The following is a 23,310-nucleotide window of genomic DNA, read 5'->3' on the forward strand; positions in this document are numbered from 1 at the left end:
GTGGTGACAAGTCACACATCCTAGCTGAGGCACAGCACTTGGGTTTCCTGCTCTCTTCTCCTGAATTAGAGAAGGGCTTTGATCATACGTGGCTTCCTTATCTCCCAGGCACACCAAAAGCTGCCTCACTCTGTGAGGTGACTACTTTATGAGAGATCATCCACATCCAGGTTTCTCTGTGCTTTGATACCTCCTGATTCCAGGGGTCCACTGTGCTGGCCACAGCACTTTTGCATATAGTAAAAGACAGCCTGTGCCATTCACAGATTTTAGTCTAGTAGGCAAAATACCACTTTGAGAGGAAGAATGTAGTATCAGCAGTTTGGAGATAGGGAAGAAAGGCAAAGCAAGATGGTGTGATTTCCTGAGGATCACCACAAGTGCAGACAAGCAGAGATGAGAACTGACCACGGGACTCAGGGGAAGGTACAAACCAAACATCCTCATTGTGGACCGTAAGAGCACTGAGGAAATAACCCATAAAGTGACACGTACGGATTAAATTCTCAATTATTTCTTTTTTTTCTGAAGAAAATGATAATTCTGTCCCAGAACATCCCATAACCCAGAAGTGGACATAAAAAAATGTTCCAAATGCCAGAAATGTGACTGTGGTGCTGCCTCTGGCAGTGTTACCAGGCTGGCCAGCACAATGCTCACCCACCACTTCTTCTGGCCTCCTTGGACACTTGCCAATGGTATGGATACCCGGGCTTTCTCAAGCTCAGGAGCAAAATCCATTTCTGCCTTGGGTCTTTTGAAATAAGATTTTGTACTGAATGGCTCTTCCAGTACAGATTTGGCAAATCCCACCTTTCATCTCATTTGAGATGAAAAAACACAACAGCATTTTTTTCCTTTGACATACAACACTGTCCCACGAAAAAGAATTTCTGATTTCATGTCTTTCCTACACAGATCCTGCAGCTCCTCAGCTGCCAGTGCCTACAGAACAGTCACGGAGTGCTGCTACCACAGGCTTTATGCACAGTGCAGAAAACACACTGGCTTTTGGACCACATGATAAATGGCACAAGGGCTCAGCTGCCAACTGGTATTGGGAGAAACTGCTTCATGGTGTGGCCATGCTGTTGCAGAAGATATCTGCTGATGTGGCCAACATGCTGCCCACCCTTCTGGCAAATTTCTGAAGAAGTAGGAAGACTTGGAAGCAACACATCCTGTCTTTGTCAAGTAAACAATTCACAAAAGAGTTACTGAAGGGAAGTCACAGGGGTATGACTCACTCCTAATATAAAATCACTCAAAGTATTATGTTACATGGTACTGTAAGAGGTGGCAGTTGGATGTTGTTCCATCTTGTAACCCCAAGCTCACTTCTTGCTGTCGCAGGCAACACCTCCCCTCAGCTCCATCCTTGTAGGTTCCCTGGCACTTATCTTTCCTGCTGGAAGGTTTCGGGTCGTTCAAGCCCTTCAAACATTTTCAGGAGGTGAATGGTTGATGCCCTCTCCTCTGTGAACAAGACTTCTGCTCCCAGTGCTCCTTCCTCTCCCTCATCTTAACTCTCCTGCAATGGTGACAGCTCACTGCCTCCTCTCTTCAAATAGTGCCTCAAAACTTTAATCAGGAGCCTTGCCAGTGGCTTTCCCACAGCACCAGCTACCAGAAATGCAGGTTTCAGTTAAAGGGTTTGCTCTTTTCCTGAGAGGTTTTGGAGGAAAAGTGGGGGAAAAAAAAAAAACCAACAAAAAAACAGGGTATCAAAAAATTCTAAGATAAGAGAAACTAAGCATTTTGCTTCTGTTTATCTTCAGATTTTATAGATGCTTCCACAGTATTTGAGGTCTCTGTCAAAATTTTCGAAAAGCTGAGACTAGCAATAGTAAACCATATTAAAAAAAAATTTAACGATTTTAAGTAAACACTTAAGTGTTCCCTGTTGTGGACCATGTTGTGAGATTTAACTTTGAAAAACCTGTACTACTTTTAAGATGCCTGGAGGAAGTGTTGCAAGATGTGGTAGGGAGAGGAATATGACACCAAGCTCCAATTTTACCCATTTCTGTGCTCGTCCAGGAATTTACAAAGGTCTTGGAAAAAAAAATGCCAGTTGTGGGAAAAAACCCTAATTCCTTCAAGTGTGACTCATAACTGTATAGATGGAGCTAAATGCTGGGAACAGCTTTCAAATTCCAGATCTAAAGCTGAGCCCTGAACTTGCATTTCACAGCAAGGGTGAGTAAGACCACTAGCTTTTGATGTCCACTAGGTTCACATTTTTAAAATGTTTGCAGACCAACTTAATTGTATGTGAAGCCCTTCTCCTAAATGGTCCTTGCAAATTGTTTCCATGAAAGGGAAGGACCCTTCTAAACATTCCCTTTACATACAGCAAGTCTACACCCCTAGTAAGAGAAGTGAAGCAGGGACAGGTAGTCTCTGATCTGAGTGAGACCAGAGCAGCAGGTCAAGACATGGGCTTTGAATGGATGAGGAAGCAAATCCTCAGCAATCAATCAGTGAATCCCAACAGGCCTTTGCAACCCCCATTTTTAAGGTTAGGTGGCTTTCTTCAAGTACTAAAGTCTTTAATCTGAGAAAGAGTCAGAGCGGCTGCAGGGCAGCCCTTCACACTCTGTGTTTTTGCAGATCTCTAATGCAACTCATCTTTTCTCAGCTTCTCTTTCCCCCTTTGTTTGCCAGATCAGGACCATCAGCAGAAACACACCTCACAGTACCTGATGAACTGGCCATTCATTTAAGCATCTACCTGGGCAGCAGCGCTGAAATTTAGGTATGTGTTTAAATACTTCTCTGAAAAGAGACTATGGAAAAGCTAGTGGAGGTGGAAATCAGGGGTTAATCTGTAAGAATTAATCTTGTTTGCAACAATTCTTCAAGAAAAAGCTGGAAAATCTCAGTGCACAGTGAGGAACTAGAGACGGCTGAATACTTTTCCTTTTGGGCATGAGGGAAGCTTTGGACTGTGGAAACTGCAGCTGCCATCCTCCTTTTTTCAGTATTTGCTTTTCAGGAGAAGGGATAGTTACTCAGAACTTACTTTCCATGTATTTACAGCTCTTGCTGGATCATTATATCCACACAGTTCAGTTGGCAATGAGGTGAACAAAGCTTACTTCTTCTTCCACAAACCTGGAGTTTGTCCTTGGATAACTTACTGTTGAAAATAGATACAGCTCTGACAGAAGGTCTTACAGAACTTGGACCTTACGCTGTCCTTTGTGGTGGAGCTTAACCACTTCCTGATCTCTGTCTTGTGCTGTCAGCCCTTCCATCTCAATACCGTGGTAATTTGGAACCATTCCACTCTCCAGTTGAGCTGATACCAGCTGTGCAAAACAGGTGGGGGGGTTGTTGTCGGTACAGAGAATATGGAGATGCATGCAGAGCAACAGCCTGATTTCAGACTCTTTCTAACCCTAGAGAATCAACAGCTTTTTTGTGTAACTGGTATTGAAATCTTTTCTGGAAATTTGACACTTTTATAATTCTTTTTATTCTCAACATACATACACCTTTTGATCTGCTGTTTCCCTTTACATGGAAAAGATGATAATTTGTAGCAGTTTAGTAGGCTATGAAGAAATATATCACAGGAACAAATATTGGTAATCTAGAACAATATTTACCAAAATTTATTATTCAGCCACCTGTCAGTGAGAGCAGGAATTTATCTCTCTATTGTTAAAATACTGCTCCATGAAGCCCACATTACAGTCTGAAGACTGATGAACATTTAATAGCAACATTCACACTGATTTCAAAACAATTCTTTTTGTTGCTCTGTATCTGCAATAAAAACCTGGCAAGGAATTGTCATCTCACCCCTCTGGTGATATTCTGTGTGGCCGGAAGACTTCAAAAGACCTGCAGTCACTCTGCTCCAGCCCTGCCACTCACAATGATATTTATATTCTCCCATACTTATATTCACTTTGTATTCATACATTAATATGTGTATTTTCTACCTTAACATCTCAATCCTGTGCCATAGAGCTGCTCTGTGCTATTCCTCCTTGTGCCAGAGTCACTGGAAGAACTGCTCTGTTTACTGATGAAGACACCAGAGACAGACCCAGAGAAGCCAGCTAACAGCAGGCTTCCCTTCCCTCTCCTGCAGATAATTGCCTAGACAGGAATCTAAGCTGGAAGTCAGACTGGGGCAAAGAACTGAAACCCCTGTGCTGTGGGCTTTTCCTGCCTCTGGATAAAGACCAGATCTTGTTTCTCTCCCACCTGGTGGACCTCAGTGCTGTACATGGGATGCTGTGATATTGCCTGGCAGTGGTAGCAGATACCCAGGAGACCACAGTGAAAATGCTCCCATCCTCCCTGGAAGGACCTGACCAATGTCCAGGAAAAAGAAGCCTTGCTTTGGTTCTCATCCCCCATTTGAGGTGTTCCACAAAGAGTGTGCTTACATGAAGCTGCTACATCAGACAACAGAAGTACAAGACATTAGATGACACTTCAAAAAAACTCAGTCTTTGCTTATCCCCTCTCTTGGGTGGGATCCTACCTCCTACCTCCAAGATGGGACAACACCTGCACAGAATCAGTAGAGATGACAAGACCATTTTGACAAAGCACTGGAAAAAACTACCCTAGGGACCATACCTACATCAGATTTTGATCCAGAGCACTATGGATTTTGTTTATTCTGAATGTGAAAATGCCACCAGGTGTTTTAGGCTTCACCCACAGGGGGGACATCCAAACCCTTCTGGACTGGAGCTGGTCAAGTACAGATCTAAAACCTGACACAGAGCTGGCTTACTGACAAGAAAAGAGAGAACATCCAGGAATCAGGACATATACTGATAAGCGGTTTTATAAGCCAGCCTGCAGTATGGGCATGTATATAAGTAAAATGAATATATATACAAGGAAATATTTTCCTGGCTGCCAACGTGTTTATATGTATGTTTCTTAAATATGATTTTTATTTATGTGCTGAAATTCAGATGGCTGCACAATAGCCTTGACACTGAAAACACAAACCCAGTTATATACTAATATTATTTGGTGGGGAAATCCTCATAAACAGTTTATCTTTAAGTGTTTATAGTAGTTCTTCCGTGAGGCAAGACTGAGGACATCAATCCAATTCAGTAACATCTCCTTCTTAGTCATCCAGTCTATTAATATGTGGGGGTTGAGGATACCATCCTGCCCTTAGCAATGATCATCTTAATCTTTGTCTTGACAGTTTATTCGGATAACTTTAATAGGAGCAGGAATTTAAGTACACCCCTGAGGACAAAGTCTTAACTAGTTTTTCACTAGTTGTTAGTCTTATTTGGATGAGTAAAGAAATGCAATAGAAATATGGTTCCATTTACTGTGATGATTTTTTCTGGAATCCTACTGAAGTACTGCAGCCCTGCATGCATCCCAAAATGGAGTTGTCCTGACTCTACCATCAACTTGGATAGTGCTATTAGCAGGATCAGAGTAGGATCTTGTTAAGAGACCCAGGAGACATTCTAAAAATAGTGCTCAGAAAACCACAGATGGGGGAAAGGCACCGAACTGGAGATGTGTTTTCTTGGAGCTTTGTGTTCACATTCTATCCTCTCCAGAACAGAGGTGGCAGCCAAAGAGGGTCTCTGATCTCTTTTACCACAGTCAAAATTTTCTTCTTTAAAGATCCAGAAAACCCCTGCTGGATAAAGCCCCCTGGAGACAGTGCCAAGCAGCAGGCAGGCCCTCCTCCACCCCGGGGCTGCCAGGGAGCAGCACAGCACTGTGCCCAGGGCTGAGTCCACCTGAGTACAGGCTCAGCCAGCTTGGGCACAAACCCAAGCAAAGCCTGGGGCACATCCAGTTTAAAGAGTGGCTCAGGTAGACTCCATCTCCCCACACTGCAGAAAGACTGCACAAAAAGAGTTTCAGGTGTCCACTTTGAGAATTTGACACCATATTTCTATTTAATTATTGCTTTAGTCCTGTTTTGCCTCTCTTTCGATGTTAACCCCTGTTAGCACAGGAGTACAAGCCAAACATTTTAAAAGACAGTATTTTCATGGCATTAGCTCAAGTATTCAGAGTTTAGGAAACATCAGAATACAAACTGCTTTGCAAACACTAGTTGTAGCTCTAGTCATTTGTGTGCATGTGCACCCTGATATGCTATGGCACATTCTCAGGACACCATTTTCTGCACAGCAAATACATCCATTAGGGGTAGATCTGATCCTGTAAGAAAGGAAGGTTCTAGTCTGTCTGAGCTCTACTACATTTCCTACAGAAACTGGGACATACGTGGGGCACAGAACAACTGACTCCAAGCTCTTAGTAGACTCACAGATAGATAACTTAAGGATGGTTTGATCATTTTAGTTTTGTCCCTCCACAAAGAGCATATTTGTGTGTTGTTAAGCAAATAACAAGCCCAAAACCTTTTAGAAGTGGCTGCTAATTTTATGTTCCTCATTCTCTGACTTGAGATACTGGACCAATTTTTACAGCTACACAGATCCATAGCTGCAGGTTAGATGAAAAGGTTGTTTTGCACACTAACAAGAAAGTAAAAATGAAAGAACGCAATCATCCTTGCCCTGAAAGCCACAAGGTCCTGGAGCATGCAAACATAGGGCAAGAGTATGACCAGTTAATAAAAGCTTGCCTTGATTTCCACGCATAGGAACCAAGCCAAACCCACAGAGACGGCTGTAAGGCTGTTTCCTGCTTTGGAAACGCTCAGCTCGTCAGTCTTTACAGTAATTGAACACAGATGCAATCTGAGGTATTTAACAGATTTTTACTTTGAATTTGATGTTTGGACAGTGGCCATTACTAATCTTAATTTTCAGTTCTTTTGGAGCATTTCTAGTATCAATATTAATTTGACATATTTCACAAAGATTCTTACACAGGGTGTAAGAAGATGTGCACGAGGACCTACTTACTTAGTATTTATAAACAAGAGAAGAATCATCTCTGATTTTTGACTCATACTGAGTGGGAAGGATATTTTCTTTTCCGGAGGAAATTAATAGGGTACTATTTAATTAGCATGGTCAAGAATTTCTCTCTGTGTGTATTTCTCTTGGACCACACACCTGTTATTCACTGTGACCTACCATAAGTCCACTAAGGAATGCTTTTTCACCAGCATCCTCATTCCCAGGTAGCCCCACATCCTGTCCAGTGTTTCCAGCTGTTGCATTTGGACTATTTTCAGGTCTGCACTATTAACTATGTTTAAGTCAGCCTCTTAAATGGAAAGAGCTCAAGGTTGCTTTATAATCTCAGCTCTAAATATAGACATTCATTCACAAAGTAAAGACCCATTCTTAGACCCTACTTTCTGCTAAACTCCTTATACTCAGGCACCTAAAATTAGACTAAATTTTAAGTCAAACTACTTAACACCATCCCCACATCCCACTCAAACCCGAAACCCCAATGTCACACCCAGACACTGATGACACCTCTCTAGATGCGAACTGGCAGCTGCCTGTTTCACTTGTAGTTTAAATGGAGTCTGTCCTATTGGCAGGGGCTTCCTCCAGCCCAAAAATACCACCAGTCCCTGATCAAGCAGAATCCTTCCTCCTCAAACCATTTGCAAATGTCAAAATTTCACCTCCCTTCTTCCCTGAACCAGTCCTACAAGGATCATTTCAAAGAACGCAAAAAAATCCATTATACTCTTTTCCACTAGAACAATCTGGGATTCATTGTTCTTTTTCCTTGATAAACACAGCCCAAAGCAGTTTGAAGCAACTAATTGTGGATGCACTACTCTAACACAGGGTGACTGTAAACCACAGGCACGGCACTGCAGCACCAGAAGAGATAACTTTTGGATCATAACTGCCAACAACAACAGGGATGGGTTTTTGATCCCTGCAGGTTCTCATCTAGAGCAGACACGGTGCACAAACCAGGAAGAGTTACTCTTTTGGGATAGCATTTGCTTACAGCCCACCATTTGCATTCAAGTTAGCACAGGTATCCTTTCAAGTTGCCTACATTTCACTTACGTCAGAGTTCTTGTTCCAAGAAGAGATTTAGTGCTTAGGGCACACAGAAAAATTAGCAACTTCAGCAAGATACCCCCCGTGGTTCCCCTTTCGGATCTCGATGAGATCAGATTCACTACGTTCCTCCATTCACTATCATATGGCTTCTCTGAAACTACATGTGAGAATCAGACACCACCAAAACTTCACAAATGATCTGCTCCTTTGGCTTGTGAAAGCTTATGACCAAAATAGATAACAGCATAGAACAGCATAACAAGTGATTGTGAGACTCGCAGACGGTATCGAAAGAGAAAAACATTCTGCACTTCAAACACAGAAGTTTTCTATGTTTAAATATCAGGTCTTGGGTTTATTCAGCATAAAAACGTCTCAAATACTTCACACCCTGTAATGTAATGACTAAGACTTTGATTGCAGGACAGCACGTAAAAGAGTTGGAATTAAAAAACCAAACCAAACCAAACCAACAGAAATTGGAAATCACCTTGTATTTTTAAGCCTTTTCAGAGCATTCATTTGGTTTTATTTTAAAAAGGTTGGTGGCTCTGAAACAGTACCAAATGGACATGACCAAATTCCCTGTCTCACATTGCCTTTTATGGCTGAAATCCATCAAATACAAATTATTAACATTAAATTTCCAGTGTACTTACATAAGACTTTTAATTAGTTTTAGGCAGGGGATATTTGAAATAGTGGCAATTTATTATCCTAAAATGCCATTTTGGCCAGTAACAAAGTCATCGTCAAGGAGATGGTGGCAGATCTTGATAAAACAGTAATGTTTTTATCCATCCCGACAGCTGAGGCCTAGAGCTGGTCTCTGAACCAAGCAAAGAATTTGCACCAGGGAATGTTTTTTCCATTGTTGTCCCTTGTGTATCTCAAAGCTTTCTTCCCGGTACTGCTGGCCACAGAGAGATTACTTAACTAGGCATCGTCAGTCAGAGAGCAGAAAAAAATTCTCTTTGTCTGGTGAGACAAGTCTTATCAAGACAGAAGATTTATATTTAAAAAATACAGCCCTTTTAACTTGCAGAACCAGGTCCTCGCCAACAGCCTCAGCAGAGTTGTCCTAACTTTTACAGGCTGACATCTGCTTCATCTAGAAAGGTTTCAGGGGAATGCAGCGAAACATCCTCCCCTGCAACTTGAAAGTTGCTGAAATATACTGGTTGTACCTTTGCACCTGGTTGCAGACATTTATATTTTTGCCCCATTTCCAGCCCAGCACCATTCCTGGCCTTCCATGCAAGGCAGGGTTCAGTGTGTTGCTCAGATAGAGACCTGCATGGAGCAAAGGAGACACACTTGCATAGGCATGTGCCTCAGTGACCTATCCAGTGGAGCTGGACTCATTTCTCATTCATTGTCATAAAACCTTCATTTAACACTCTCACACCTTCCTATTGCTGAAGTCCTCAGAGGTTTCCAGCTTGCTTTGCTCATTGGGATCAAGTTGATGCAGGAGCAGAAGCCAGCATGTGATTCAGGGTGCCCTAAGGCAGGATTAAGAGATACAAGGAAAGGGAGCAGCAGAAATAGCCTGTAGGAGAGAACAGATAGCAGACTTGGGCATATCCTCAGATTGAAAATAGGGATGAGACTTTGTTCCCTGTTAAAGAAGGGAAAGCTTAGGCAGTTGTAACAGGATTTGTAAGGATCTTCCTAAGGACACACACAGCTCATTAGTATGCCAGGCTTTAGAAATTAAGGTTAAAGAAGTACCTGTCCTTCAGAGTGAGTAGGAGTCTTTTACAGTTGCAACACAGTACATAACAGAGACTGCAGAAGCATTTGTGCAGTTCAGGACAGTAACAGCAGCTCATATGGGGACCTTTTCACTGTCAAAGGGAGTCCAAACTCAACAACTTCTTAGGGCACTACTGTGGGCCTTGGGGTAGCAGGGTGAGCCTCAAGGGTGAGAGCTTCTGAGAGAAGGGATCAAGAGCTGTCCCCTTGTTGGACAGAGACAGTTCCAGCCACCTCCAAAACAGACTCACCGCTGGCCAAAGCTAAGCCTGCCGGCAGTGCTGGTGGTGCCTCCATTATAAAAAATTTAAGGATGAGTAAAAAACACTGTGCAGCAACTACGAGAGAGAGCAGTGAGGAAAATACGAGAGCCCTGAATGCAACGAGGTCAGTGAAGGAGGGAAGGAGGTTCTCCAGGTGCCAGAGGAGAGCCTTCCTTGAAGACCACGGTGAAGTGGGTGGTCTGCCCACAGTTCATGAAGGACCCCAAGCCAGAACATGTGGATGCACCATGAAGCAGCACACAGAGGACTGGCAGGACCTGCAGCCCACAGAGATGAGCCCACACGGGAGCAGGTTTTCTGGTAGGAATGTGTCCTGGGGGACACACACCCATGCTGAAGCAGTCTTTTGCTGAAGGGCTACACCCTGTGGAAGGGATCCATGCTGGAGAAGTTCATGAAGCATTGCATCCCATGGGAAGGACCCCACGGTGGAGAAGGGAGACAGTATGAGGAGGAAGGAGTGGCAGAGATAGGGTATTATGAACTGACTATAACTCCTATTCCCCATTCCCCTGTAGGCCTTGACGAGGGGAGGGGGACAGAGAAGAGCGAAGAATAAAGTTGAGCCTGCCAAAAGGGGGTGTGGGAGGAAGATTTTTTAGATTTTATTTTTATTTCTCACTATGTTATTCTGTAATTAAGCGGAAATAAATGAAAGTAATGGTTCTGAGGTCATGTCTGTTTTGCATATGACAGTACTTGGCAAGTTATCTCCCAGTTCTTATCTTGACCCACGAGCTCCTTCATTTTATTTTCTCCCTATGTCCTGTTGAGGAGGGGGTTGGAGAGCACGGCAGAGTGGGCACCTGGCAGACAGCCAAGGTTAACCCACCAGAGTCAACAAAATGCATACAAATCCTTAATCAGAAAAGATGTGTTTTCCCTCATCTGAACAATGAGATAATTCAGGTCACATGGAGATCACGCTCTCTCTGGGGGTTTTTTGTGTCCTTTTGGTATCTATGAGATACTTCTCTTTGATTTCAGGGTATGGAAATGTCACATCCAAGGGGGATGAAAAAAGTAAGAAAATACATATTTTGAAGTTTTAGCAACATCTCAATAGAAGCACAGGGACGGGTTGGAATTTTCTGCTGCTGTTAATGCCTTCCTGCATTATCACACAATTTGTTATGATTATTTGTATCCCGTGCCAACTATTTCGTAAAATGCAATTAAGGCCATTAATCATACCAAGGCACGTGGAAGTAGGTCTGCCTCAAGTATATATACAATAAAACACAAGGACAATTATTAAATCCTAATCTTCATCATCAGCTTAAGTAAATGAGGTTGAGGACTCCTCCCTAACTTTTTGAAATGCTGCTTTTCTCTTCAAGTCTTTATTTGACAAGTTAACCAGGGGGAAGTACACTGAGTACAGACTAAAAGCTCCAGTATACAGACAAAATTCTTTAGGGTATAATTTAATTTCTTATTTTACATGGTTGAAAAAAAAAAAAGACATTTGCACAGGGGTTTTTAAAATAAGGACAAAGTAGAAATGCACAGTATGTCAACACTGTTTCTTGTGTTCTCACTTTCTCAGGAAATAGACAGGGAAAATAAGAAATCTTTCAAATGGGAAGACTGCGTATGATGAAGTCAGGAGATGAATATGCTTCCTATGTAACTGCATTAAATCTTTAACAGACTCAAGTCCTCCTTTTTCCCCACTGTTTCCAAATGATGAGTTTCCAAGAAACAGCCCCATTCCTACTATTAACCAAAAAAACTGGCCAGCTGTTACTGAAGCCTGTTGCAAGACACCAGGCAAGAGATGTTTAGAAACAAAATTGTTTTCTATTTGCTTGGAAATAAAAGGAAATGTATCAGGGGGAACTCCCTGCTGGTGGCTTGGAGAAGGCTCTGCTCCACACCATAGTCACTGCCAGTCTCAGATACAAAAGAAATATCCTTTTTCTTCTGAAATATGGCCATCTGGCACATCAGAAGGGCATGAATAAGACAGGTCACTGAGCATCAGAACATCTGATTGCAGCAAAAGAACCAGCACACCTCATGTAGTCCTCCTGACTCCAGTGGTCACCCATATCTGCTACTTGTGGGAAGGCAAAAACCCCAGATGCAGAAATCAGCTTCCAACATGGAGAAAACCAAAACTCCCTGACCTCAGGTATGGCTAATAAAATCCCAGAGCAGTAAGAGAAGATCAATATTAGCAAAGATTAACAGATACTAAATACTCTCCTTCCCTTTCTTACTACTTACACCCCTGGTAATCCAAGGATTGGTACCATTAAAATTTCCACCCCTTATTCCAAGATTACCCTCTGATAATCTCCTCTTTTAAGTCCATATAGAATGGTCCCAAGACTTCTGGGAATTTTCAACTTGATCTATTCGTAAGTTATTTGTTTTGGACTCAGATTAACCTTAAACTGAAATAAGCTCCCTCTTTGTATGTTTATAGAGAAACCTGGCATGTTTTGTAAGTCTACTAACTGCCAGGCTTAATTGGAAAGAACTCTCCACATTTTTTTTTATTTTTTTTTTTTAGAATGAATCTCTAGAGGTTGACCTGGCCATCCTAGGAATCCTTTTGCACTTCCCAAGTTAATTTAGTTATTTATTTTCTTTTAAATACAAGGGATCAAAACTGTATACAATACTTCCAATGGGGCCTTAAAAGCAGCTTCTATAATTATACTAATGCTTATTTGTCTCTATTAGGACTTTTAATTCTGATGCATAACCTTTTAAGGTCTTACAGCTGAGTCACAAAGACAATCCATCCTTTTGTCTCCTACTCAACCTTCTCTCACAAACAACTTCCCAGGGTATTGCAAAAGTTCTCTCTGCTTTTCTCTTAAACAAGCAGCTGGACAGTTCATGTTACTGCTTTCAAATCTCAGATCAAAGGAATGTCTAATCAGTTTTCTGTTCCTCCACAGTAATGACATTAATCCCAGATGTGTCATCTGCAAACTTAATGGCCAAATATCTATATAGGCAAGGAATATAATAAATAGGATCAGTCCTAGCTTCAATACTCCTGGTGTCTCTCTAGCTTAGTCCATCTTTGTCCTGTAATTTCCATTATTATTTCCACCACTGAAGAGAAGGCCCTTATGGGGTTATGGATCAGTGTTTTACTTGACTCTTGGTTATGTCCATGGCATTACCCTTTAAGAAGTTATTCATTTTTTTGCAAAACATATTAAATTACTTCTGAAATTACCAATCTTGTCTATGTGTGAAGATTTTAATCTTTATCACCTTCCACTGCCTTCCCACTCTCAAGTTACCCTTGCTCTTGCACGTCAAGAGTTGAGACATTCAGCAGAAAACTAGGAAATGTATAAATTTCAGGGCAGGGGTGTGTGTGTGTCCCATTTTTGAAGATAGGCACCCTATCTGCCACTTCTCTGTTGCCAAATTTATAGATAAATAAAAAAAAAAAACTCTCTTCAAATCCATCTGCAATTTCAAGCATCATTTCTTTCAGTAGCCAAGAAAAGAGCTTACTCAGGGACCATTGTATTCTCATACCCATTCGTCTAAATTTTGCTTCCGCTGCAGATGACAAACTTTCTTTACCACATTGACATTTTTACTACAGACTCTGACATTACCCTTATGCATCAGTCTTACTGAAAACTGAGTTAAGGCATTAGTTCAGGATTGGGTCATACCTCAGCCTACACAACTTCCTTCAAGCACATCATCTCTCTCCACTTCCTCCCGCTGTTCCCCATCTCTTTACAAGGCTGAGTTTCCCCCTTTCACTACTCATTCTCTTTCCATGTTTTATTTCAACTTTTTATTCATGACTAGACACCATGACATGGGCTCCTTAGGTATTCATCCTGTCCTTCCATTCCATGTACATTCTAGATTAACCCTTGCTTGGGGTGTTTGCTCAGCTGGGGAGATCCATTACTGTTCTTCACAGTGGCTTCATACTTCATGGAAATGAAGCCCAAGCTTCATATATTTTTGGATGAAATCCTGTGCCCCATCTCCACGGTCAGACACTCTCACTTCAGTTTAAGGTCAGCCAGCTGTTTCTGTATGCCATTCTACCCCACTTCCAGTAAGGACAATACCTTCTATTTTGTGCCACAATTTTCCTCTCCACCTGCCTGCTACGTGTAAGGGTCAGCATCCAGAGTGTTTCTAGAATTTGCATGGTGAGTAGATCTAAGTTAAGCTAAATTTGTTTTGATAGACCAAAGCAATATTAACCTCACCATGGCTACTCCCAGCAAGTCACCTCCCTCACTAAGGCAAACAGCTCTTTCTTACAGGTGTAAACCAGCATCAATCAGTTCTGAAGGAGCAGGTCTGATTTTGATCTCAATGCATCCAAGAAGAACAGTGACATTCACACTCTACAGTCCACGGGCATATTTGGATACAAAACCAGTTTGGGCTTAGGACTTCATAGATACTTGCTGAAACTAATCTCTCTAATCAGGACTCATCTTTCCCCTTGCTTGTGTTTTTGTTTAATTTATGATTCCTCCCTAGCATTATAGCTTGTGAAAAAGTAGGCTATAACACAAAAAACCCAAACTAGATAATTTTGCAGTCCTAGTATTTTTAGCAAACATGATGATAAACCACAAAGCAGTCACTTCTACCAACAAAGCATTTCCCTCTCCTTTACATTGCTCAGGTTGGTACAGCACCAGTACCAAACTGCTGTCACAGCCTCCTGCTTCCAAAACAACTTAAACCAAATTAGCATGTACTATGCCAGAAACTATCTCCCATGCACAGGCTGCATATCACAACAAGCCCCTCTTCCAAGACAAGCAGATGCTTCTCTCTAATTATCTTACCATTATCTTAGCCTCCAGCCATTCTACAAGGTGGAAATGTACTTGGTAGGTAATGGGGAAAGACAGCACAAGACTGGAGCATCCACCTGACAAACAGAAGAGTTGGGCTGTGGGAGAAGGGTTTTGAGTCTGGCAGTTCTATAGTCAGCAGGGCAGCACTACTTGGGCAGCAGGGGGAGGCTGTGCCCCCGCAGCCCCACAAAAAGCTCTCCTGTGTTTGCTGGTCCTGGGATATGGACTCAACCTGCTTCTGCTGCAGCCAGTGCACAGGTTACCCACCTCTCACTGCCTCGCCTGAAAGACCAAATGGATGAATCACTCACTTTCTAATTACAAATTCAGGAAGTTTAGTTGCTTTTTTCCCCCATTTATGTCACAGATCTCAGCACAGAGTGTTGAAGATCTCAGGCTGATCAGCCCAGGCTCTGTGTGGCTGTGATAAACAGAGCAGTGCACACTCCTCCACGGGCAATGTCCAGATGGTGTCTGCTGACATGGCCATGGGACCATGTCATGGGACTCTCTAGAGTTCAAGTATTAGAAATGGACAAAAATGCTGCATGGGAAGAGAAAACCACACAAGCAGAGCATTAGAAGCACCTCTGTTCTGGGAAAGAAAGCATTGGATGTTTACTCCAATCTTGAAGGCTAATGGAAAAAGTAATGTGAAAAACAGTGACCCTGCTTTGGGAAGGAAGATCTTGGGTGGAGAGATTCAGATCATGTCTACGGCATTCAGATTATTCTCACCCAAGTGAAGACCTTTGGCATCAGCTTCAGAGAAAAAAAAAGAACAACACAGGAAGCCAATAGTTTTGAGACTGTCTCATTTTGGCTTTGAGAGTTAGGAAGATTTAAAAGGAATCTTCAAACTATCCATCTCAAGTTAGCTCTTTCACAAGGAGGGGCAGAGAGAGACCATAAAGCTGTGAGATCTTTCCACCCAATGAAAAGCAAAATCTTTGCCCCATTTCCTTTGATCATCTTGCTGGTTTTTTGCACACCCACCTTTCACACCCCACAACAGTTCTGTGGCCCACCACAGCCCTTTAAAAAGAGACATATTTTGTTTCTGTTGACAACCTCAGCCTGTCCATATTGCAGTTGCTCATCTTGAACAGACTCTGCCAGTTGTGTACCTACCATTGGGACTCACATCTGTACAGGACTTCTGGGAACTTTACACTCACACAGAGTCCCAACCTCAGCCAGGGCATCCTGGCATCGCTGTGTGTTGAATGTTACTGGTAAAATCCTCCTTAATACTACCCCTTTTTCAGCCCTGGCCAGACAGTGAGGCCAAGCAAAGGAGTTCAAGCCCTGAGTGCTTTCAGAGAAGAATTAATAGAGTGCCAGGGCACACCAGACTCCAGCATCTCAGACCTAGATGGTTTTCTACTCTGCTGTATTGCCCATGACTTTCACTACACCTATTCCTTGGACTACAGCTGCTGTCTTCCTTCCCTGGATTCTCTTACTCCCTTCAAGATATCCACACGTGCCATTTCACTTGTCTCCTTTCCATCCCTTTTGATCCCCACCTAATTACAAAGCACCATGGAAACACCAATTCATTCTTGTGTTCCTGCCTCCCTCTTTTCAAAGGGTGTCTGACCTAACCACAGATAAATGCTGCCACTCAAGCCAGGATGGTGAAAGAACAGCTGAGCACATGAATGCAGGCAGCACAGAGGAGCTAGAAATGGCCACATCCCTTTGAAAAGTAAGAGTTCTTCTCTGGTAAGCTACATCCCTAATGTCAGTGCATTTATCATCCCAGGGGGAAAAAGCCCCTTGTTCCCTGGGAATTCTGTGTATCAACCCGATAATGTAGGTTTCTGCCTGTTATTTAGTCCTAGGAAACCTCTCAGGGTTTGCCTAAGAAAGTGATTCAGGATCACGTCACCAATGACATCCCCAAGGCTTACTGTTCTTATAACGTGCTAGGGAAATCTCTTGGCAGAGAACTGGGAAACAGAGGTAACTTCTCCAATTTTCTGACTCCCTTCTATTCACTTGGCTGACTGCTCCCACCATCTGCATTTCTAACACTCCCAAAGACAGAAGGAATGTGCTTCTCAGATGGGAAGTTAAATATTGCTTTCCTCAGCTTCAGCAGTGTAAGGACTTGAAGACTTTTTGAATTAAAGATAGATAATAGAAAGAAGTAAACCATCCAAGCACAAGGAATGTAGAACATAAACACCCTACTAGCCACAGTAAGATGATGGTGGCAGGTATCAGATATGATACCTGCACAATCAGTGTAGCTTAGTCTCTGTGACTGAAGTTCTAAATACCAATCCTCTTCACTTGTGGATGTGAATCCAGGTGCTGTGACTAACCACCAGCCATCTTTGGCTACAGACCCTTTTTTAACCCAGAGGAGACAGATGGACAGACAGCAGGAAGGATAAGGCGGAACAGCCCCATCTCCTCGTTTCCCACACCAGATGTTTGTGACTTAGAAGTCCCAGGATAAATCTTACCTTTCCTTAGCACAAGCAGGCTCTTGGCTGCATGTGAGTTTGGGACAGGACTGGTCTCCCTGGGGACACAATGTGTCCCCACTCCCCTGCATTTCTGCCCAGGGTTGTACCTGGAGAGCATGATCTGACCTCTGAATGTGGCAACACAGAGCTGCTGCCAGGCTCAGCTTAACAACCAAGGCTCAAATATGAAGAAGTGGCAGAAAGCAGAAGCATGTCTCCCACTTCTCACTGCCAGACCTCCTTCCTTACCGTACAAGAACAGGAATGCCTGCACTGGAAAACGGGTGCGTGGAGAAATGCAGACGTGACTTGAACCACCCCCTCACACCCTGACAGAGTTTTCCCGCTAACAGAAAAGTCATCTCCGCCCTGATGTTAATAATTTTCTACCATCGCTTCTTCCATAATGGGACAAAAGCCAGATGGACACAGGAAAGCTCGTGGGATGAACATCAAAGTGCTTGAAAACCACTGGCCTAGTCAAGAGGTCACTGCATGGAACTGGGAAGATTTGCAATCAGTTTCTTGCTGATTCCTGGGCCCTTTAGTGGTGGTCATGGCTTTGACATGTTTTAGAGTAAATTATTAACTCCTGGAACAACTTACTCAGAAAAGTCATGAATGGTTCACTTGGTGCTTTTTCATTCATTGCTTGCATACTCAGCAAATGCTTGGTTAACAAAAGCATAAGCTGTGGCTTTGGAACAACCCCATTTAATCCCAAAATACTGTGGTTTTCATCCTTTGGCACCTTCTGGCTGGGCAACAATTTGTCACGTAGGGTGTTTTAAAATCCCCACTCAAGCTGTTGCAGAGTAAACAGTTAATTGTACTAAAACACCCACGACTCATTCAAATCCATTTTTTAGGTACAAAAAATTCTGAAAGCCAAGCACCAAGGTTCATTGGTGTTCACATTAACTGCAAAAAACAAACCAAGAAATTTTCCTGAGACCTATGGATGAATTTCAGCATAGGCACTTTGTATTTGCCACCACCCTTTCTGCAGTCATTGCAAAAAGTTCCGAGACACATCAAACCCAGAAATCGAAGGGAAACAGAAACTGAGACAATAAGCATGCAGAAAACTAAAGAGAACCTGTTACATAATTATTGTTAATAGCACAGGAGAAACGGAAACAGATTATTTCTGTCTGTGTCAAGTAGGAGAAGCTGCAGACAGAGTGCTCCTTCATACACAGCCAACAGTAAGGGATTCTGGGAGGAAATTAAAGCAGCTGAAGTAGCACTCAATAAAAAGTGCTACAATAAAAAGAACAATTCATCAGGATATGAAGCAGGATGCCCAATTTTAACGTGAGCATACTATAACCTGTTCTGAAATCAATACAATTACATTGGGGGAAAATGAATGGGCTTTTCCCAGTGCTGGAAATCAGATCTGTGCTCAGATCTGCCTGCAGCTACAGACCATCCCCAAGACTCCCCAAAGAGTCAGAAGGAAAAAGGACTCATAATGAATCAGATGTTATAGACTAGAAGCAATTACATTATTATAAAGATCACAACCATAAGTCCAATCAACAGCAGGATAGTTAATCAAATAGACAGCAATAAAGAAAAGCAACCAGAATAACCAATTAATAGGAGGTCTTAGAGCCTGAAAAAAAGTGGGACTGTTTACATGGGAAAAGATATACCAAAAGAGACAGAACAAGAAATAGATTAGAGAAAGCAGACTGGGAATCTGTGTTATCCTCTCTTTTAAGTGGAAGGAGAGATGTATAGAAAATAAATTACGCCATATGCTAAACTGGTAAAAGGAAACACTCCATCACATAGTGCAGAACTGAGCATGGAGCCAGTGATTCCAGAAGTGCCATGTAAAAGCCAGGTGTGGAGAGAGAGTGGTGCATTTGGTCTCAGGACTCTGCTAGAGGGGCTCCATGCTGTGTCCCTCTCCTCTGTCCTTTCCCCAGAACTAGCATCCCTGTGCTGCTGGGTGATCTGGTCCTATATAGATAACAGATCTCTCACTTTCAGGACAGCTTCTCTCCCAAGCACACTCTCCACCATCCAAGGCCCTTCTCCTGTCTTCAGACTAAAGAGCATTTGGGACTGGGAGCCCTCAAAAGGCAGTTTGAATGGCATAAGGCTGTGTTAAATAGCTTCCTACCTCCTCTCGTACTGCAGAGTCACCTCCTGCCCTACAGACACATCATCTAGGAGGACAAAGACTGAAAAGGCCAAAAATGCCAAAACACACACGAACATTCAGTCAGTGTCCCAGCTGACCCCTCAAGCACTGCTCAGCTGCCCATTTGCAAAGCATCACAGTCAGTGAAAACAGTGGAACACAGGAACCATCTCCCATTAATTTCATTGCCAAATTACAAATCTGAAGCTGAAAAAAAAGATTTCTTGTTTCACAGATATCAGAAGACATCAGAGTAGCAGAACAGTACATTATCTGCCTAATAAAAAGCCTCCTATAAATAAAACCAGGAAAAATCACTCATATTCTTCGTTTCTTTAGCTGAGCACACTGAAAACTAGTTTTCACTAACATTTTTGATGTCTGAACCACTTTGGTCACATCAACATAAAGAACAGGCCTTCCTCAGAGGTATTTATAGATAGCTTGGTGATCACTGTATGAATGACTTTGTCAATACGTCATGTTTGTGACCACCAAAACATGCCTAAACCACATGACATTATCACACAACGGTTTTGCTTGCAATACCAGGGCAGAATTTGACCACTGATCACCTGGGAAAACTGGATGCCCGTTCAGAATTACAGTCCTTATTATTTTGTGGCCAATACAGCCTCACCTGTACTATTAAAACTCTAGTAATGGCCAGGTGCTTTATCCTTGGAGCTGGGATGCACTGGCTGCATTGCAATTATGTGTGATAATCAGTTCAATGATCATCAGCCATCAGGCTTGGTTTGCAACCAGATAACTTAGCAATGGACAAGCCTCCGAAGTAACTCCATGTCTAACAACTGGAGCATTTTCCAACTCTTATGACACAGAAGCATTAAAGCATTTGATGAGTGAAAGTCTGGGATAGTTCCTTGCACAGCTGAAGCGTTAAGAAGAGCAAATCTGAGGAAAAGAAACCTGCTCAGTCAGGAGTCACAGTGATTCACAGCCATCCTTGTGGTGCCTATTGTAGTTTTGGTGGCAGGAGATGGCAGATGATTAGACAAAGACAGAAGTAGGCCTTTCCCGTTGCTTTTCAGATGTTTCTTTCGGCACTTCTGCCAAAGCCCTGAAGGAATTCTGAACTCACAGACGCACAGGAACCTTTCCTCTCATTCCATCCAGCAGCCTGTGTATACAAGCAGCACCATACACAGCCTCACTGGTACTGCAAAGAAATTATTTTCTTTCAAAAGAGGCTGGTGGCTCAGAACTCCTCATTTCCAGGTCACTGCTTATCCTGCACTGTGGCAGTTTCACTTCCCATGGGTAGGGATATCTTCATTCTCTCTTTCCCTTCCACCCTCTAGTTTCTCCCATGTGATGAAATATTTGACAGCAATATGAAGAGACAATGGAAGCAGGACAGACTGCCAAAGGACACACTAACTATTCTGACACCCCTGAACTGCTTCACTTCTCAATTTATTTGGAAATTGCCTAACTCACAGTCTGTGAGTGCGTGTGTGCACACTGCATGGGCTTAGCCTGGCAGCTGAGTCGGAAGTGTTCTGTTGACACAGTGACTCTTTTCCGTGCTGAAATAGTAACAAAAGTTGAAATAGCCCGAAGTAGGACAGCATGCTGTTACACATAGGCAGGCACTGAGATACCCGGACATGAAGAACACTGTGGGGCTTGTGACAAAGGAGAAATCCTTGCACAAGAGAAGCCAAGCAACTCAGAACTTCCTAATGAAGCAAAATCAGTGCAAAAAGAGCATTCTGCCTTTGAAAAGATGAAAAGGGTGAGACTGCAGCTGCATTTTTATGAACAAGATTTGTTAACCAGAACATCTGCCCTGTGTACAAGCCACAAGTGTTTCAATAGCCTGTGTCTGCTATGGGCCCACCAGCTCTGGAACCTGCCACTGTGCCTGACTCACTTCTGACAGCTCCTGCACTTGCCTCATCCAAAAAAGCTGTGACAACAGAGCCTCAGCAGCTGCCATGGATGCCTGATGCCAGTGCCTCCCCATCCTTACCATTAGAAGGCATCTCTGTGGTCTAGTTTGAATGTTCCTCCAGTACAATAGCTCATTACCTTTTGTCCCATCCACAATGGATCTGGAGAATAACTTATCTTCCTGCATGTGCTTATTTGCCTGTGCCTGTTTGAAAAATGTTCTAATCTTACTCATTCCTTCACTTCTTACATGGAGTAAACCCAGGTAATTTAATCTACAAAAGCATATATTTAAGATCTCCCTGGAGGAACAAGCAAGCTCCTGTTCTGGTTCAGAAACAAAAATTGTCAAGCTGAGTTTCTAGGGCAGAGTCTTTATTTCTAGTGATAACATGAGCTGTGACAGGAGCTCAGGTTCCAGATCTTAGAATGAAGTTAGTAGCCAAGAAGCTCTTAGCTTAAAATTAAACATCTTTGATCTGAAGTTAAAGACAGACTAAACATGGAAATCCACACTAATTCCTCTTTGCAGAATCTACGTCAGGCAGGTACAAGGCAAGTGTGTTGTTGACAAATAAAAAAAATAAGGAATTGATTTATGCTTCTTGCAGCTATTTCTAGGTCCTGGATTAGAAACAGCACTCAGAAAAAATGCAGGTGGGTTGCTTCAGACAGTTTGAATAAGATAGCTGCAAGCAGAGGAAGGTCTTCTGATCAGAGAGATGAGAAAATTGTTATGTTATCTGTCTGCACATCTCAAAGGCTGCACAGCACCTCCCAGCCAGCTTTCTCTTTACTCCTGGCTTGCTCCTGCCCAGCTCCTAAGCAGTCCTGACCCTCTCCATCTCCCCATTGCATGACCACTGCTCCTCAATCACCTCATTGTCAACACCAGCTCCCTCTCCCAGATCCACAAACACACTGGCTCATTCCACATCTCCACACCTCCCCTCTGCTGTGCATTTTATCCTACTCACCCCTATATGATTTCCCTTTTTTAACTTAGAAACCAGTAGCATTGAGAATTCCAGGAAACTTCCTGCCCCCTTGATTCTTGTAAAAAGGAGATTTGCTTGCTGCAGTAATGACATGGCAAAACCACAGTCCAGACATGGAGACAGTCTCCCTTGAGACACATTCACAACACTTGGCTGCCAAACAGGAACGCCCTCCTGCTAAGGACATGCAGATGGATCTGAGTCTGTGTGACTTGGGGTTCATTTTTGTTCTACTTGCAAAAGTGGTTTGTCTGCCAAATTCAGATGGGCATCCCAGGGGCAGAGGGAAAACCCTGATCAGTGCAGGAGCTGCAGAGAGAAAAGGTGGGTTTGTTCTGTTCTGAAAAGCATTTCCTGCAGCTCCAAACAGGAGGTGAGCTGGGCAGGGGCAGCCACTGCCAATGAGTTCGGCAGACTGACAACTGACTGAAAACAGCATCTAAATGGAAAGTATTCCCATTTTGCATCACTTCCCAGGAAGAGATGAAACACCAGGAAAAAGCCCAGTAACTGCCAATCACCTGCTAACACTGGGAATTTAATGTGTGTGTGTGTACACAGTTCAGAAATAAGAAAAACTCTCAGAAGTCTTTACAACTGACAAATAAGTAGAGGTATTTGTGAATGCTCGAGATACACCTACCCACACCAAAAACTTGGTTTGGGATTTCATTGTGGATAGCTCTGAAAAGACAGTGACAACAAAATAAGACATCAGGGGCTGAAGTTTAAAAATGTCTGGCTTTCCCCAAAGGTTTTCAAATAGTTCCCAGATACATTGTTGTTCTAACTTTAACAGGTGAAATGTGTGCTCCTCACATTACAGAGAACAGTGAGATTATAAAGTTTTTGTAAACATTCATAGTAGTGAAATCTGAAGGTAAATTTGAACAGTCACAGAGGGCAAGTGAACAGAAAA

General features: G+C 42.8%; 1 long non-coding RNA gene across 1 annotated transcript in view; it reads right to left on the reverse strand.

The window, feature by feature from the left end:
• Positions 1–3,197: 3,197 nt before the first annotated feature.
• LOC127479937 (uncharacterized) overlaps positions 3,198–23,310 on the reverse strand; it is a 71,428-nt gene continuing 51,315 nt past the window's right edge. The window contains exons 2-3 of the long non-coding RNA XR_007907729.1: positions 6,109–6,183; positions 3,198–3,314 (exon numbers count right to left, since the gene is read on the reverse strand). This is a non-coding gene — a long non-coding RNA (uncharacterized LOC127479937). The remainder of the gene's footprint in view (positions 3,315–6,108; positions 6,184–23,310) is intronic.

The sequence above is a fragment of the Manacus candei genome, unplaced genomic scaffold (assembly GCF_025592945.1).
Source record: "Manacus candei isolate 608988 ecotype Guabito, Panama unplaced genomic scaffold, ASM2559294v1 h1tg000005l, whole genome shotgun sequence".
In the NCBI taxonomy this organism is placed as follows: Eukaryota; Metazoa; Chordata; class Aves; order Passeriformes; family Pipridae; genus Manacus; species Manacus candei.